Source organism: Lissotriton helveticus, chromosome 12, assembly GCF_964261635.1.
Source record: "Lissotriton helveticus chromosome 12, aLisHel1.1, whole genome shotgun sequence".
Taxonomy (NCBI): domain Eukaryota; kingdom Metazoa; phylum Chordata; class Amphibia; order Caudata; family Salamandridae; genus Lissotriton; species Lissotriton helveticus.
In genome coordinates this window covers 735,362,892-735,382,850 of record NC_136073.1, presented here as the reverse complement: position 1 = coordinate 735,382,850, position 19,959 = coordinate 735,362,892, and the positions used below count along the sequence as shown (strand labels likewise).

The 19,959-nt window shown below is 43.3% G+C and overlaps 1 protein-coding gene across 1 annotated transcript in view; it reads left to right on the top strand.

The window, feature by feature from the left end:
* The window catches only part of PLEKHO1 (pleckstrin homology domain containing O1), a 145,879-nt gene that overhangs the window by 48,992 nt on the left and 76,928 nt on the right, over window positions 1–19,959 (top strand). The window lies entirely within an intron of this gene.

The window sequence follows — 19,959 nt, the reverse complement described above, 5'->3', positions numbered from 1 at the left end:
TGGCTAGGGGATGGTTATCAATCTAAATACTTAACAATTGAGGAACTGTTTCCCATGGATAATGTTCCGCTTAATCGAGGAAGAATTGTTAATCTAATTCAAGAAATACCTTCTTTAAAGAGTCTGACTAGTAAAGAAATAGACTTAGTACGTTTTCCAAAAAAAGAAAACATGAAATTTGCACAAGTGTTATTTTTCTCTCCAATTCTTCCCGGAATAATACTAAGAGAGAAGGAAATTTTACAAAAACATGGATATGATGTAATCTCTATTCCTGACATCAAAACTAACTTACAAAACACAGTAGCAATTAGACAATTGCACACTGAAAATAAATATAGTCCAGAAAGGAAGGAATACAACTCAAACAATACGAGAACTGATATATTAAAAATTCAAGTAACACAAGGTGAAAGGTCGGTTTGGTCCCGGACAATTAATTCTAAAGGACAAAGGAATAACATACTATCCTGGTCGTGGTTACCAGAAGTACTAAATAGTAAAAAAATGGACAACGAGCAACAATGTCAAGTTTAGCGATGGTTTGAAACTATCAATATGGAATATAGCCGGGAAAACCAAGAATAAAATGACTGAAGCAATAAAAGATAATCCAGACATTCTTGTTCTGCAGGAAACATGGTTTACCACCCCCTTTACACAAAAAGGTTATTATGTTTACGAAAACCCAGCAAATAAATCTAAAAGGGGTCATGCGAAAGGAGGTATGGCAATCCTGCTGAAAGAAGACTACTCTTGGTCACAAGAATTAATCGATACCTACTCGCATAACTTGCAATGTATCAAAATACAACTTAAACTATATCCAGCTGCTGCTCTAAATAAAATACTACTTTTTAACATCTACGCACCACCAAGTAAAAATCATGATCCCTTGTTTGATCATCTCTTAGAGACTATATCCAATATCCTCGAAGATCATCATCATCCACAGTATATCATCATGGGTGACCTAAACGCCAAAATATCTAACAGTGAACTAAAGAAATGGTCTACATTATTTAACGAGGAATCATTGGAAATATCGCTCCCGCAATTCCCGGTAGGAGCAAAGGCTGATAAAAGAGGAAGATTATTATTATCGTTCCTTTTAAGTATAAACGGGACAATATTAAACGGAAATACCAACGGAGACAAGCCAGCTTCATTTACTAGGCGAGGTAATGGAGCTCCCTCTATTCTGGATTATATTATATGCGGGAATGAGTTAAAAGAACAAATTTCACAACTATCTATCAAGTTCTATGAGGAAAGTGATCATGCTCTTCTTCGCCTAACAACATTCTGGAAGCCACAGAACACCTTTAAGAACGATTTGATATTTAGTAAATCCAAAACAGTGGTAAATCATGTCCAACGTCGGATCTTTTGGGATGCTGAAAATTTAGACTATTTAAATAAACTCATCACACAACTCCAACTGTTAACTTCTTCTCATTCAGAAAATCCAATTATGAATTATGAAATTGTATTAAATGAACTCAAACAAGCTATACTAAGTAAATCAAAACAGGATAGATCAAGGCAAAGAAAGAGTGCCAGCAAATATAAAAATTTTAATCAACCTACTGTAAAAAAGCTAAATAGGATGATCCGTGCTCAGTACCTGAGTAAATCGTCAACATATAAAGCTGAAATAAATAAATTGAAGAATCAAATCCGCAGACAACGGGCTACTCAAGAAAGGTTGAAGCATGACCGTAATTGGATTGATATCCAAATTGCAGCGAGACAATGCAATCAACGAAAATATTGGTCTTTGATAGCCAAGATGACAGGGTCAAAAAAGAAGCTTGAAGCAATTCCTGTCTCAGAAGAAGACTGGGGCAAATTTTTAAATGATTTATATAAACCCAATACAAATACCCGAGTGAGAAAGGACATCGAACAAAAAAAGATAATCAAGGACACAAAACTCTCCAGGGCATCGGCAATGTCAATTGCATTGAACATTAAAAAGGCAAGAAGTACGGGCGCATCAGGTCCTGACCAGATCCCGATTAAGGTTTATCAGATTGACAAAAACGCGTGGGGTCAGATGCTAGCTCCATTATTCAACTATGTATTCGACTCTGGAAATATTCCAAAATCGTGGAAAGGAAGTATAATAATTCCAGTATACAAAAAAGGAAAACGGAGTATAGCTGGAAATTACAGACAAATTGCTTTAATGGATGCTGGCGGAAAGATCTTTGCGGCGGAAATATTAGACCGACTGAAACATTGGGCATTCTCGAAGGGATTAATCCCTATGTTCCAGGCAGGGTTCCGGTCGAACCATTCAGTTACTGACAATATAGCTACCTTCCAATTTTTATTAGACAAATATGTAAAAGGCAAATCCCAACCAATATACGCAGCCTTCATCGACTATTCTACAGCGTTCGATAGGGTCGACAGGCCGACGCTATGGATGAAATTAAGAAAAATGGGTATCCCTGAAACTCTGCTACAACTAATCGTGAACTTACATAGTGAAACCTGGTGCAGAGTCCAAATGGGGGGAGAGAAGGGCCTGACAAAAATAATACATACACACAATGGACTAAAACAAGGGTGTCTTCTGGCTCCGCTCTTATTCTCCCTTTATTTGAGTGACCTGCCATTCCATCTACAACAAGGGCAAAGTACTCCACCGAAAATGGCAGCCCAACGGATACATTGTTTGCTGTACGCGGACGATATAGTCTTGTTCGATTTGACACCCTTTGGTCTTCAAAATCTTCTAGTCATATTAAATAACTACTCAAAAGATCACTTTTTAATCCCTAATATAAGTAAAACTAAAGTAGTAGCATTTACAAAGTTAAAGAAAGATGTGAAGTACCAATGGAAAATGGGAGAGGAGTCCTTGGAACAGACAAAGGAATATACCTATCTCGGAAGAATATTCTCACACAACATGAGCAATAGTAAACAGATTATCCATTTAAAAAGGAAATGTGAGTTACATGCGGGGGCAATATCGCGCTTATACGCAAATACCGGAAGTAGGCACTTTTCAGCCTTAATAAAAATTTATAGAGCCAAGATCTCCCCGGTTTTATCCTACGCCTCTGAACATATTCCCCTAAAAGAATGGAGTTATATGGACTTGAACGAAGGGAAAATCCTAAAAAAGCTATTAAAAGTTTCTAACTCAACTCCAGTACAGGCACTCAGACTGGAATGTGCGATTACAAGTGCATTTGCAATATCTATAGCAAGCCTCATTAGGTGGGCCTATAACCTTCTTCATTCCAAAGAAGGTACCCTTCGTTATCTGCTAAAAATTGAGTGCTTTAGTGAGGAGACCAAGGACTCTATATTTGTTAAAAATTTGAATGAAGCTTTCCGTTTCGCAGAAATAAGTGCAGAAATGTTATTATCTTGGACACCCGCACATCTCAAGCTGTTTCTGAAAAACTTTTCACCAAAATTGAGTTATGTGCTTGATCAGTCACACTGCACAAAATTAGCTATGTATAAATCTTATGCTGATTCCCAAGAATATAAGCAAAAATTGCCTTATTTGGAATATACACTTACCCATGGAGTAAGGCGCACGATCATGATGCTACGTTTGGGCATACTCCCTTTATTATCTTTTACCTCTTCTTGGAATATAAAGAGTAGTTCACAATGCAACCTGTGTTTTGGGGGTAAACAGAACTTAGAGCATATGCTCTTTATATGTCCGAATAATGTCGTTGTCACCGCTAGGTTATCATGTCTGGAGCCGATACATCGGTCCTGTCGGACCACTAATTCAAGGGACTTCATCTCTGTATGTGTTAAGCCTCCTAACGAGTATGTTTGCAATAAGATTTATAAATTTTTTAAAATAACTTTGAAAATGTATTAATTTGTTTATAAATGCAGAATGTATTTTCTTTTATACAATTTTGTGGTCCTCGAAAGAGTACCGAAACAAAAATAAAAAACTTTGAACTTTGAGCAACGTTTGTTACCTGTGCTCGAGGGAATATCTGCGTTGTGAGTCATGCCTTCTCAATTGGAAATAAATAACTTACACCCCGGAAACTGACATGCATGTGAATATAAACATAGATATGTGAAGTATCACGAGATGGCAGATCACAAAGGCCATCAGATCGAGCGAGCTGCTGCAGACATTGTCAGAGCAGAGTGGGTAGAATGCCATGCCAGAGTGGTGCTGATCACTTTCCTGGAGGGTGAGTCACGTGATACTCCTCTGGGAAGGAGCAGCAGACAGGTTGGCGCCTGGAAGTCCCAAAGGCCCCTTCCACCAATAACCCTCTCTCCATGCACGGTAGTACCGCGGTCTCATTATATAATGTCTGCTAGGCATGACGTGCTGTGCCCATGGGGGTGCCAGCTACTGCAAGGCACACGCTGCTGGGGGAAGGGATTTAAAGACGGAAAGTGACAGCAAATCTCTTGTTGCCTTGAAATCTTTACTACCTAGTGGAAGCGGGAGCATCTGGCGTAGACCAGCAAGATGGAGTATCCTGTGTCCACGCTCTGTGCTAGTGCCTTTAATTAATTTTGATTGAGTTTTAACAAAGAATAACATATGGCATCACTTGAGTGCTCGATCTGACTGTATGATTTAACAGTGGGGTTAGAGTGGGTTGGCACTAGCTCATTACATTGTGTGGGTCTTCACCTCATAAATTGATTTAATCAAACATGTCATGTCAGACTTTGCGGGGGCAGTGTGGCTCAATTTTCTCGGACCTGTTAATTCTCGCCTCGGTGCCTATTCTAATCACGGGCCCCACGCTGCAACTCTGGGCAATAGCTTGCTTAGCCTCCACCCCTGCCCCAACAGCGCTAAGGATGCCTGGCTTCACCCTGTGGGTGCCCAGGAGTGGACACTTCACAGGGAAAGCCAGGAGGGGTTCCACAGCGGTATGAGTATCAGCGCCAGGAAGCCAAATAGGTGACACCGCAAGGTGACCGTCTGGTGACAGTGCGCTCTATAGGTACCATGACATTTACATTTACATTTACATGATCATCAACCAAGCAAACACTAAAATCTACCTCACTGTTTAAATGAACCGTCTGTCAAATATTATTACTAAGCGGCCCTTCGAAAAAGTATGGGGCGGGCCAGAAAAACGAAAGGGCACTAATGTCTCAAGGCGGCCAGAAACACAGAAGGTGTAGTCAAAAGACAGAAATGTGTGCCAGTCTGGTTTGCCGCTTCTCCCTTCGATACTCCATCACGGGAGAAATGTAACGAGAGTCAGGCACCGGGAGCCTCGCATGGAGGGCAAGCTGGACTTATCGCAAATGGGTTACAGACTACTCGTTTAAGTCCCCAAAGCAGCTTGATGTGGCAGTGGGGAGCAGTTGAGGTTCTCCTAGGAGAGCGGTTGATAACTCCTAAAATAAGCACATCTCAAGGCAGAGTTAAAAGATAAAACGCAAATGCATGATTTTGTTTGAAAAGTACCTGCATTAACAAAGAGAGAAAAATAAAAGTGTTTTGTAGATAGGAATCAAATGAAATTTTGAATTGAGAAGTGTGGCTCACTGGTTAGAGGAGGCAGACTGTGAAGCAGAGGTCAGACCCGGGACCAGGGTTCAATTCCCAACGCGGCACGGTCTTGAGCCCAAATGTCCACGGACTCGATAATTCTCACTTCGGTGCCTACTAGAATCACGGGTTCACACTCTGCAACTCTGGGCAATAGCTTGCTTAATCTCCACTACGGCCCCCCGCGGCGGGATGCCTGGCTTTCACCTTGGGGATGCCCAGTACAGGTTATCTCACAGGGAAAAAAACAGGACGGTTCCCAAAGCAAGCGCCTTGAGACCTTGCGGTGATAAGGCGCTATATAAGAACCTTTGACATTGAAATAACATGACAGTTGTCGTCCCAAAAGATATTGCAGTTCAGATTCTCTCAGGGAAGGTAGTGAGTGTATTTGGTTCGGGCCTCAGACATACTGAAAACATACAGAGAAACCTCGGACTATGTCCCCTAATCTGCCAATCTTGTGTTTGTAAGTAACAATTAACCAGCAGGGAACAAGGGTTCTTCCAAAGCACTCTGAGCTCTTTCAAATTTTGCATACAGGCGCCAGTTTCCTGGATGGGCATTAAAGCCTAACATTGATTGGCTGGATTGCCATTGACGCATTTCTCCAATCAGATTGAGAGTGGTTCTTTGTACCTCTGGTATTGGTGCTATTGCTCGGCCAAGCAGGGACAGATGCTGCTGTTTGCCTACAGAACAGAATGATACATCTGCTGCATTGCTCCCCGATGACTGGCACAGAAAGCAGCCATTTATATTAATTTCTCCTGTCAAGGAAACAAAGGATAATCGGTTTTCCCTCGCTTCTTCTGAAAATGTAAGTTCCGAAGAGAAATAATGCTTGATCCACTGGGCTTCCCTTAGTGCAAAAACCAACAGTTATGCCTGGAACAAATCACGCGGGATGCCCCAGGCAGCCTGGGCAAGATGTCCCACAATCAGCCTTGCACACTGTGAACATGAGTTGTTCTGAAGTGCCTCAGAATGGGGACAGCAGTTGTTTTCATGCTGACTGGGCGTGAGGAGGTGCAACTCAGGTGTTCTACAAAATGTCAAACACTTTTACCATTAGTGATGCTATTAAGGTCCAAAGCTGCAACCTTCAGTGGAACACAGGACATCGGCCATAAAGTCTTCCAGGCAGTCCGGTGAGCGGATATAAGCGTTCCTATTTTAAAGGCTGGTCCTGTGTGTTGCGGACTGATGCCGTAATACTCCAATCCCTATTATCCCCATAGATTTGTTTCAATCATCAGTGGATAAGGAGAAGTTTCCTAAGTCTTCATCGAGCATAAACGGAAATCCTCATTTGTCTCGCCTGCTTTTCACCGGAATATTGAGTTTAATATTAATATTATACTACAAAAGTATTAGACCCAGAATTTCAACTACCAGACTATTTTGAAGGTTAACTATACATAGGCAAGTATGGGTTAACTGTACTTATCTCTACATGTATAGACCCTGAAATAGCTTCAAGGTGCATAGATGTGGAGTTAAGAAAACCAATCTATTCTCACCCATATATAATTTCCTTAACGATATTTTGGTAGCCGATATTCTTGTCTTAACTTTTTTTAGATTGCCACTTTTAAACTTGATATTCTGAGATTCTATTGACTGTTCCTGTGGTCGACGGACTTAAAGCCATCTCTGAGAAAGTTAAGAGGGATTCTCCTTGAAACTGATCTCAGACTCACCCCTCAAACCAGAGCTGTGGGTATTGGGGGTCAGTATTTAATGCACCATGCTTTAGAACACTTTTCTTCTTTTGCAAACCATCCATTGGATTGAAATGACAAGAGCCTCTGTTGGGTGTGTCCTGCCTACTGGAATGTGCTGTGTTCTGGGCCAAAAGTATCCACCAACACTGCTGCTTCCCATACCCGCAGAATCTAAGCTATGAATCTAGTACTAGCACTACACTTCCACTCTTGCCCTACTGCCAGTGCTGGACTGAGTGTCCGTCTGGAGATTACTTCATGGTGTTCTTGCAGCTGGAGCCTCTTCAGTCCCACTGAGCTCCAGAGGTCTCAACATGCGAAGAGCTGGTTCGGGGAAGAATGCTCTTCCTGATAGAATCTTCCATCCACAGCCTATGCGGAACAAGTGCTCTTGAGCTCACACACCAAGCCTCAGTATATTTATGGGGTTGAGGGAACCTTGGGAACACACATAAATCTTTTAGCAGGTCTTATTTCCAAGACCAGAGAATGTGGCCTTCAGAGGACTATTGCTATTGGCCAGTTCCTATCTCTACAAAGAGATTTAAAAAAAGGCAAGGCAGGGCCGGCCACGAACACCAACTGCCTCCCAGCAAGCCCGGCAGGCCAGGAGACAGACCAGGAAACCCCCGCCCGCACAGCCAGGCAGCCGGGCGGGGGGAGGAGAGAAGAAACACACCAGCCCAGCAGGAGCAGCACCAGCATCCATGTCCATTCTGTCGACAGATAGAAAAAAAGAACAGGCAGAATGCTGGGTAAGTACTGCTTATGTGCTCCTGGTGGGAGGGACAGGGTCAGGGTCCCAGCATTCCTCTGATCTTTTTTTCTGTCGGCAGATGGTTATCTCCACTTTGTTAATGCGCCAAGATGCTCCCTGGAGCGATAGTAGCGCTATATAAATGTGTGCTTACATTACATTACATTTACATAATGAATGTAACAAGTACATAAGGGACCTGGGGTAATGTGGCCTTCAGAGGACTATTGCTATTGGCCAGTTTCTATCTCTGCAAAGAGATTTAAAAAAAGGAATAGATAACCCCTCAGGTGGGTGATCCTGCGAGGGATCATATTACATGAGTCACAGCTCATCCAGATCAACTGTTGATCAGTCATTGCTAAACTCAATGATATTTACCCAGGTGACATAGGACCCAGAGTCTCAGTTCGTCACTAATTCACGAAAACCGGGTGTTAGTCGCAGTATTTAAACAAATCTATTGCATTCTGCCGCCTGCCAAATGCAGGAGGAGCTATGCCGCACAACAAAATCCACCACAGGCCTTATATTTGCTCCTTGTGAGCAGGGCCGGACTGGGAACCAAAACCGGCCCTGGCAAAGTGCTCAGCCGCCCCCCACCCACCCCCCGGGGGGGTTGGGGGTACGACTGCGCTCTTTGACAGGGCCGGTTGTCGGCCCATTTTGTTGCAGGGCCGTTTTTGCAGCAACGCTGCAAAAACGGTCCTGTAACAAAAACGGCCCCCAGGGGCCCAAAACCTGCCCCCACCCTTGTGGCGCACCGGGGGATTGCCCGGTGCCCGCAACGGCCAGTCCGGGCATGCTTGTGACTGAAGAAAAGCCAGTCTCACCAAGGTAAAAACATACTCAATGATTTTTTCTCTAATTGTTGTTGGGGTAGATTGATTCATCACATCAGTCCTGTAATCACCATACAGCATCTTCTTTGAGACTCCTCACCTTATTAGAAAGTGTTACACCACAAAAACGGCGGATATTTGGCACTCACATCTGCTACATCACCTTGTGGGAACCGATCCAGTTGTGACGTACCCACTAACCCTCCCGAAGCAGACAGGTATCCACTCCCTCATTTGACCTGCATTACTTTAAGACATTTCAATATCATGTGGTAATGAGATCAATCCTTTGTATTCAAGCAGTGAACCGATCTTACACAACCCAATGCCGTAAGCCTGGCTAATGAGCATTAGTATCTGGAGAAGCATTCCACGTGTACATCCTAATCCTGCCATCTGTTTCTACATCACTAATCTGAATTAAAAGCATTCCCAATTTGTTATTTTTGGTGGGTCCCACCTTAACCTCACGGTTGACCCTTAGGAGGGAGATTGAGAACTCAGTATCACTGTGACGGGAGTGCCCTCTGTCCTTAAAGACCTGTTGCTTCTTGTACAGAGAGCTCTATTGGTATAAACTGTAACCTTTGAAGTTATGGACTGTGTCACTTACTTGTTCCCACTGGATTGGCCTGATGCAGCTGCAATTATTTTAAATAAATTCCAGCAGAAATATCAGTGTTCTTACCCACACCTTTGGAAGAAGTTGTCTAGGAGAACAAGTGTTGAACCCCAGCTTTTCCTCAACCTCAAAAGTACTCCACCTTTACCAAGCCTGAGTTTCCCAGGTTAATGTTATACAGTTGTTTGTAATGCCACCATTCCTGGCCTATTCACTCTCTTCAGTACTTGTTTACAAAGCTTCTTACCTGCACCAAAGCAGGAGATGAAGTGGTTGATCGTTGCATGAACGGTTGACCAGCTCATAGTCCTGTCTCAGCTGAGCACCACTGCTGACGGAGAAAGTCACATCTTCTCCTTAACCTGCAATTAGGAGTGCTACCATTAGTCCAGGAAGGTTAGTGTCCCCAAATACACCCATACCTTTCCCTCTGCCCCGCTGCTCACCAGATGTTTCATTTACCAGGGAAGTCATCTTATTATTAATATTATATACTAGGTTTAGAAGGCATACAGTGTTAGCAAAGGAATCTATTTAACCGGCGTCAAGTGACCTTACTCATGGGAGTTTTAGGCAGTGTTCTCTAATAATTGAAGTAACTTCCAAAAGCCTCAACCTAGAACTCCATTAAGCCTCAGAAAGAATATTTAGCTTTGGCGATCATCTCCAACGGCAGTGATGCGCTGTAAAGTTTTACACATTCTTGAACATTAGGCCTGCTGCGTTTTGTGGCTAAAAAATGTATCATACATGCACATTTTAAGAGTGGCTTTTCATCTTGGTGACGATTTCCAACACCCCATGGAGAGTGTCAGATCACAGGTACATCGAGACATCTTCCTCTGAAGGAGGTCGTCTGTAGGCCTCTTCTTCACTGGGCAGGTAACCTTACCACCCAGTCATCTCTAGGACATCTCTAAAGCAAAATCAATGCGGGAGGGTACTATTCTTGCCTGCCGGCTTTTCTCAGTAGGATCCCTGAAAAGTTTGGATCTATTTTGATCTGAGATCTTGTAAAGTTGAGAAAGTTTATGCCTGAAAATGATCTTCAAACTCTGAGCATCGAGGCTGCAAAGTAATCGTGGTTTGATGTGGATGATAGGGTCTCATCTAACGTTTGGAAGTAGTTACTAGTTGACTTTAAAGAAGATTTCCCTTTTCAAAAACTGTTTAGGGTATGACAGGCTTGACCTTAAACATTAGGGTGAATTCTTTCTTGTTTTTAACCAAGAGCAGGTCTTTGTAGTCATTCACTAAAGCAAACCAACCATTTTATGCAGCAACGCTCCTCCCAAGCATTAGATTGCTTTGCCTAGCAAAGTCGTGCACCACCATGAAATTAAAATGGGATGTGGACAATACAAGGATCTTTTATATTGTGACAGTTTTTTCTTTTGCATATGAAGCATCTTTGTAAAAACAATACACACTTATGAAGGCCGGACCTATTGTCTTTGCCAAGGCTTATTTATAAGATGGATTTCCTTTTACAGGATTATAAAATGTATTATAAAATTTTTAAATTAGTTGGATCTAACAAGGAAATGAAATGTGAACTAGGTGAGTTTTCCTCAAATGGCAGGAAGACAGATGAGTTGGGTATGTTCAAGTAGTGACCGAGAGGCAGTCCCAGATCTTGGGGCCCCTTGTTGACGCATGCCTATTAAGAATAAGGTGCTGACAAAATGAATTTTTGCAGAATGTATTCATTTTGGGTCTCATAAAGCATGAAAGCACAGTGCAGGGATATATCTATATCTATCTATCTATCTATCTATCTATCTATCTATCTATCTATCTATCTATCTATCTATCTATCTATCTATCTATCTATCTATCTATCTATCTATCTATCTATCTATCTATCTGTCTATCTGTCTGTCTGTCTGTCTGTCTGTCTGTCTGTCTATCTGTCTATCTGTCTATCTGTCTATCTGTCTATCTGTCTATCTGTCTATCTGTCTATCTGTCTATCTGTCTATCTGTCTATCTGTCTATCTGTCTATCTGTATGTCTGTCTATTTGTCTATCTGTCTATCTGTCTGTCTGTCTGTCTGTCTGTCTGTCTGTCTGTCTGTCTATCTATCTATCTATCTATCTATCTATCTATCTATCTATCTATCTATCTATCTATCTATATATATATATATATACTTACCACTGGCGTAATGAAAAGTGAGGGGGCCTCCCTGCACGGTACTTAGGGGGGCCCCTCCGGGCCCAATCAGAAGCTCTCTGGCCAGACTGCAGGGCCGATGGGGCCCCTTGGAGCTAGGGCCCCCCCCCGCACCGCGTGGGCTGCGGGGGCCTTTGTTACGCCCCTGGTAATACTTACAAAGCAAAATCTTGAAACGCTGAAATTCGCCATGTGCTTAAGTAAATTACTCATAGCTTGCTTCCCTGTCATGCACTACTTATCACCTCATGTATGACATCAGTTATGGTATATTAGGTGACATCATGTATATATATCTATGTATCACAAGGCCCTGAAAATAAGCGTGTCTCAATAACACATGCTATTTAGAGCAAGTGTACTATAAATACATATTCACACATTTATTACTGGAGTCCAAAGGGCAAATTTTGGTTTACTAAAGCAATACAACAAAAATTACACGAGAAAAATAATGTTGTTACTGCCTCAGATTTCATGCAACCATTACTTTGTACTTGGAAACAACTCTCTTAATATTCATATATCTCTTGGGAATAATTTTACCTTGATGCGTACATTTAACTGCTTGCATCCTGGCTTTGGTTTAATATATTTGTTAAAACAAATACAAATGAAAAAAATGCCTTGGCATAAACCATATATTGTTGAAGAAGGGAACGGACATCGTGACTCACTCAAGGCTTTGCCTCTTGTGAGTCATGGCCCTCTCCACACTCAACAATAGCAAAAAAAAAGCTGATTACACTCTGCATATATATAGCTCTACCAAGTTCCATGCATCAGGCGTAAGGCTAACGCATTTTTAGTGTGTGGTGGTCCTCATTACCGCACTGAAATGCAAAGTCACGCATTATAGTGCCTCTCAGCTGTCAAGCCGGAGCACTGCTATTTATGCACCAATACTGAAAGCCGCAGTGGCAGTGTGCGCTGCTCCCGGCAGGTTTGGGGGCAGGATCATTTACTTGATAGCTGCTTGTACTAGTCTGTGCTAAAATGTAACACAGGACACCTGACACCACGCAGCATAATAACTGACGTCAGGAAGAGTCACTGTCAGTGCCAAGTGGCTACTACAGAGACAGTGTCAGTCTCAGTGAGTTTCTGAGGCTCACTTTAATAGGCGGGTGATGGGTCTTTCCTTCCGTCAGCGGCACAAGTGGGTGGCATTTCAGGTTTTGCCTGCTGCAGTGAGTACGAGGGCAATGGCAGCACAGCTGAGCACTCTTCTCGCACCGCGGCGGTCGGGATCTCGCGCACGGACCAGACCCCACCAGTCACGACGTCGGCAGCTGACTGTGACAGGGCCCACCTGTTGCCGTGAAGCTCGCCCACCTGTTGCCGTGAAGCTCGCTTGGAAGTAAGTGCCTGAGAATGAGTGATGGTATAATCTCCTAGTTCCACTTGTGATGCTATGCTATGATCAGATCAATGAGATCATCTTCTGAGCAGCTGCAGTGTCTGCCTGCCTGCCCTGTGTTACTGAGAACTGCAGTCACGCAGTCTGTCTCCGGGTAGTGCCCTTCCATTTCTGGTGCTTTGCAGCGGTTTTAAGATCTAAGAGTTTCTCGTTGCTCAAATGGGTGTCATTTCTGATATGTTTCACTCGTCTTCCTTGATTGATTGTGCTCGCGAGAAAGCCGTTGAAATGTCACTCATAATTACACTGAAATTATGAAAATGTCACACATAGCAATCTAAAACTTTGGCAGCTGTGCATGTACACTATGCAGAGCATGCATATTGAGTAACTGTATAATATGATCCTATGTTGCCATTGAAGGTTCTGGTGATATTTAGGTAGTTTTTATATTACATGACTTACAGCTAGATTCAGCAAGCTTAAAACTGCTCGCAAAGGGCCAGATTCTGAGAATCTGGCCCTTTGCGAGCGCAATTTTTGCATTTGGGATTCATCATCCCAATTCCTTAATAATCGCTATTAAGGACCCGCAAAACAGGACAATGATGAATCTGGGGGTCAGATATTTGTTTTAGTACACTTTAAAAACATATAGAGCATGTGAGTGTCGTCTGTTAAGTATTCATGGTTTACATGAGGCTGCAGATATGTGGGTGAGTGTTTCGAGAAATGTGTTTTAGTTGGGACTAATGACCTAATATTTTAAATGTGCTATATGCAACAATGTGTATTATTTTTAATCTGATTTTATATGCAACGCACATTGTAAAGAAATTAAAAACATGAATTGTTAAAGGCTCTTCTTTTTTTATTATATTAACACTACAAAGTATGTTTAACAAGACATACATAAATAAAGAAGAAATTGCTGTACGGGACAGTGTAAATTTATAATGACATGGACCATGGTTCTGCGTTTACACTTGGAAGAAATCTTTGGCAGATACTTAAATCAAAGATGGGTCTGCAAGGGCATGCTTCCTTGGTGTGCCAATTAATGGTTTAAGAGCAGCACTGTCATTATAAAACTGTTTTTTACAAGCACTGAAAGAAAGACAAAATGCTGTATTTTACTTTTTTATTTCTTTAGGGAAGCTAAGTATCCCTCAAAGTGAATTCAGTAGTCTGAGTTACCAGAAATAAGTCACAATTAGGTCTCTTTTCTGTGAAATACGAGCTTTGAAACCAATCCACTGGCAAACATTTAATAAGAAGACTTATCGCTTACCCATATACATATGAAGTTTATAAAAACAAACGTGTGTGTGTGTGTATGTATATGTACACATAAAGATAGAAGCAGATTGTATCTACATTATAAGAGTAAATCGTACAGAAAATACTTGAGGTATAATTGGTTGAACTGTAGGCCACAATTTTTTTTATATATTCCTCTGTACATGTTGAGAGTAATGATTGTTGTAGTGCTGAGCAAGAAGCTTCTTAACCCCTCTTGAACATGATCTCGGTGTGGGGGGGGCTTTTCTGGTCTGGAAGCATGTTATTCCACATCTTGGGTGCTTCCTGGAGAAAAAAGGGTTTAGTGTTTTAGCTTTCTGAATTTGCAGTTTGACACACCAATACTTATTTGTTTCTGTGTTCTATTTTCCCCTAGGTTATGTCGTTTTTGCACTAAATACCCTGGTGTGTTGTCTACACCCTTATATGCTGTACGCGCCATACTAGGCATACAGCTTTCTGAGATCTCAGGACTGCAGAGGTGTACTCTGTTTTTGAGTCTGTGATTAACAGCACCTCAGAGTTCAGCACCATTTTTACGCCTAGCAACCTTGATTTAGGTAGGGACATGAGTAAGCCTGTACCATAGTCCCGGCTCAAGATGACTAAAGAATGGATTATTGTTTGTAGATCCTGTCCAGCAATCAAGTATTTCAGAGTGAGAATGGTGCTCCGTTGCCAATGGAAATTTTTTGCGGTGTTTTTGACGTGATCTATTAAAGAATGAGCCACAAGCTTCAGGAGCTCAGTTTTTCCCCACATGCAGAAGAGTGATATTATGTAAACGTTTGACAATATATGTAGATGTTCTCATCTGCCACTGATCCATCTTCCTGGCTCGCTCTTGGAGTAGCAGAATGATGTCTGCTAGTTTAGGGTTTCCCTGTGGGCGAACCACATAAGAGTGTCCGTGCTTGAGACTAACCTAGACAGCAACGCGCCTTCCCATGCCGGAGTAATGTCCCTCTCCTAGTGTCAGCCTATTTTACTTGAGACAGGAGAGTGCCTGCCTGTATCCGCTCTTGTATGCCACACTACTTTGACCTTCATGGACCTCTTCATCAATGCCAATGGGGGAGCCCGGTGGTACTTCGAAACGCCCTTCATAGCTGTGGTGCTGTTGGGCGTCTTCAAGATGCCTCTGGTGGATGCTGGTAGCCCAGTATCTCAGAGTCCCTGTCTGCATTTGGTCTCATTGCTCCAGGTGATGTTGGTTCATGGAAGACCTGAAGCAGGGCTTGTTTGGCTTTCTATGGTCTGGGAGGGAGATCCTTGCTCACCAGTTAGTTTTGCTAATTGGAACATGAATTTTGGAAAATCTGTGGAGGACAGCCGGTACCTTGCAAGGTAAAGACAATGAGGTAGGAAAAGACAAGGAGATGTTGAGAGGAGACTTGAAGGACCTATGCTGATGGGGTCTTGTTATTCTATTTAGGATGGAGAGGAGGTGGTGCTCGGTGGACCATTTCTGTGTTAGGAAATTTATTTGAAGGTTCAGAATCAAGTGGGAGAGAGTAGAAGAGCGTAGAACTATGCCAGTTTTCTCGTTCCTCAAGAGTGAGTGATGTTGCATTGCTAGTGGGCTGCGATGGGCTGTTGTGTGAAAGAGGGTGCAGGTAGAATGTGATGTTTTCTATTCTATCTGTGAGTGCTGAAATATGTGAGAACTGGGCTGCAGGGAGGATCACCTTGCCAGCTACATGGCTTTGATGTGGTGATGGGCACACAAGGTGCGTAAAGATTTATATAAGGTCCACAGTTTTTTCTTTGATCCATGGTTGTGTAGAATCCGAGTCAATACCTCCATTCCCTCGCATCTTTCATTAAAATAGTGCCACGTTGTGACTCTGTTTTACATGGTTTGCTTAATTGGGGTTGGGAAGTGAACAGAAACCAATTGGTGACCTGGGAAACTGTCAAATGGACGACCTGGAGGCGAAGGGTTTGCTAAACCGACCTATCTAATGCTGGTGGACGCGAATGTTTTAGGAAATAACCAGCATCTCTGTGCAGTCTTTAATTTGTGCCTGTGGTTGCGGGCGGTGGGCATAAAGTGGTCAAGAAGGTGAAAGAGAAAAATAGGAAAACAGTAACTAAAGGCAAAAGCAGGGATGAAAAAACGAAAGCAGGGGTGAAAAAGAGGAAAGAAGGGATGCAAGTGAATCTCTAAGAGTGAGGTGAAGAGTGAGAAGTGTGGGGTGGTGGAAGAAAGGTATGAGGTAGAATGGAGACTAGACAGCCTTTGTATTTTGAAATCTTATAGCCGGAACTAAAGCTTTGGATCCCTGCACTTCTTTTTTTTCTTTTCTTAACTCAAGCACTGGTGTCAGAGTGTCAATTTACAGCCAGTTGTGTGCTGCAGAATTTCATTTAAAGTCATTTAAAGTCTGGGGTCTCAAGTTACGAAGAGGCTGTTTACATGGTGTCTTCGTTCTCGCATAGGGGGGCCCATCCTTCAGAGTGGGTCTGCATTATGGATGCAGCTGTTCCATACCAAAAGACATCTCTTGGCAGAGCTCGCTGCAAAGGCATGAACGTTTTTGTAATGTTTGACAGCACAACTCTCAGCCTCCCTTCTCTGTCTGATATTTTACGAGTACTGTATTAAACATAAAGTTGCCCAGGAAGATGATAAGCCGGTCTAGACACAAAATCCAAGCTCTCTTGCACAGTGACATAGAATATTCCTTGATATAAAATGAGATTGGAGTTGGCAAGGGTGAAGGCGTCTGGCGCAAAGCAATGCCCGCTTTAGCCCCGGATTTGCCCCATTCAATGGGACCGACAGAGAAAGAAGGCCCATGGGGGCCTGTAGAGGCCATGGACGTGTGATGCCATTTCACATCTATTTTAATACATTTTAAACTCCTGTCTGCCCTGTCCTGTCTGCTTTAGCACAATACCCATGGCGTGTTTCCTTGGTTTTGTGCCAGGCCGCTGCTTTCGTTTGAACAGCGTCTTCGCAGCAGGCTGGCCGGTTACCAGGCACTCAAAGAGTCTCATCTAGAACAATGAGTGAGAACTTTGATGTCGCAAAACATGAGGTCACTGATATAAAGCATCACATTGCTTGGAACTTGAGAATTAAAACATTAAGGGTGGCTTTAACCAAAACAGAGGTGCTGTTCGAGTCTAAGTGCAGAAGGAAAAATAATATGATATGACTGATTTTTCTGGGGTTCTCAAGCCCTGGTGGATGCAATCCAAGCCCTGTGAGACAGAGTCTCGGCACTGGTAATATGGTCACAGAGAGAGCAGTGCTTTATTTGAGCTTGTGGTTTCCGGTGCTGGGCACCAGCACTTAATTGTCAACACTGCACTTATGACAGTCTGCCACATGGTGGCGCTGCTCATCTAATTTAGAGATGAGCAGCACAACGGTTGTTTATGAATACAATTTACATTAAAAATTAATAATACCTTCCTCCACAGCAATTCCTATAGGTTTGGGAACCTGGAATAACCCGAACTGTTGTACTTGCAGGCGAGAGAGATGGTTAGTAGTTGTTTTGGTACTGCCATTGGCAGCGATGACAGGGTCAATGGGTGGTGCAAGCTGCAGTGGCCTCCTGGTCAGGGTCCTGGCCCAGTGCTTAATTTGAGCCAGTGGTTTCCGGTGCTCAGCACAGGCACTTAATTGTCAACATTGGCGCTTGTGACATCTGCCGCAAGGATGGCACTGTCTAGGCAATTTAGAGATGACCACACCACAGTTCCTTATTAATGCTATATTCATTAAAAAATATAATTATCTGACTCCCAAGCCATTCTTACAGCTTTGGGGCCTGAAATAGTCCGAATTGTCACAGTTGCAGGAGTGTGACAGTTATTAGTTGTGTTGTTACTATCATTGCCACATGACAGGGGCAATGTATGGTGCAAGCTGCAGTAGCCTCTTGAGGAGAGCCCTGGCACTTATGTTTTTACAATTTAAGCACTGAAGAAGACGCCTAACCAGGAGTTGCTTATTCGTCTCCAAGATGCACAACCATATCTATAAAAGCTAGGAGAAAAAAAAGTCATGTGCTTGTCTTCCATAGGGAGGCAAAAGGTACTACAGTAATGAAATATCAGACAGTTGTCCCAACTCCATGCTTGCAGCTACATTTGAAATCTGTGACTAGCACTCAAGGCATGTATATACTCAGACCTAGGGCTGGATGAGTGACAATTAAGGACTTGGATATTGAGAGCTAGGGATAGGTACATGTAGAAGTTGGCAGGCAGGGTCTTAAAATATGTGTATGGATCCACATAGGCAGGAGGTAAGTTCTTTATTTCATGTTAGGCCTTTAGGTTACAGCCACCGCCTGATAGCTCCTGCTAGTTCTCCATTGTCCCTTCAGCCAGGGCCAGCGTTGAGCATGGACAAGCTGGGCCCAGGCCCGGGGCGCCAGTACTCCGAGGGGCACAGCAAGAAGCTGCCTTACTTAGCCGGGCTGAAGACGGCTGAAATGCCAGAAACCGGTCCTCGGAAGCTTGTTTCCGGTCCAGGGAAGGCATGGCTTGGCAGTTCGGGCTGGACTGTTCCCATGAGGCACAGGGTCAGACTGATTTGCATATGGCCATGTCTGAATTGGGGTGGCAGAGTGGGCTAAAGAACGATGATGGATTAAACCCAGATCTGTTGACTGGGTGTGAGTGTTTGATTGGTTCAGATGCTCCCTCCATCACCACCCCCTTTTGTACCACTTACTTAAAGTCATTCAAACAGCAGCTCTTTCATCCCACTTGGCCTCAATCGGGCCCAGTTAAAGACTTTGTAATCAGCCCTTAATGCACCTCAGTAGTTGTTAGCAACCCATCACCCCTGCCCTGCTCCATCTTCCTCACACCTCCTGCCATTACTCCGCCACGTCCCCCGCTCCCACAACAAACACCACATTTTCTTTCCTTCTAGGGCACTGTCCCGGTCAATTCGATTTAGGCCCGGCTCTGCCACCAACTGTATACATATCTATATAGCCCTGGCGAGGAACAGCACAGAGCGGGCAGATGTCTGCCTATTGAGGCCTGGAGGCCGAGTTTGTAGATATCTTATTTTTGAGAATCAGAGTTAGGGACAGGCAATCATTGGCGTTTCAAAGAAATAGTGGAAGTTATTATAAAGTATGAACCCATTCAATGCTATGCAGATGCAGGTCTTAATAAAACTCAAAGCTGCATAAGCCAGCAGCTATTGTTTCCATCTAGCTCTGTTAGGACATTCCAATCTTTAAAAAGCTCTAAAGCATCTATTCTGTAAAATAGTATCCCCTTCTTAACATTATGCATTGCTTAGATGTTAGCAGTGCCCCAGGGCCGGCTCTAGGCTCACGGAGGCCCTGAGCAGGGAGTGTAGGTAGGGGGCCCGAGGCCGCCAAATCCCTGCCAGGGGCCGGCTTGCAAATATGTATCTAAGGATATATATTGGTGTGGCGGCCCCTGGGGTTTGGCGGCCCTGTGCAGGTGCACAGCTTGCACATGCCTTAGGCCGGCCCTGAGTGCCCATATTCAACTGATACACATTGCATGGTACCTTCCCCGTCACCGATATTTTGCCTGTCGGTGTTGTCATGCTGTTCAGGGGCGGCCTTAGGCATGTGCAAGCTGTGCACCTGCACAGGGCCACCAAACCCCAGGGGCCGCCGCGCCAATATATAT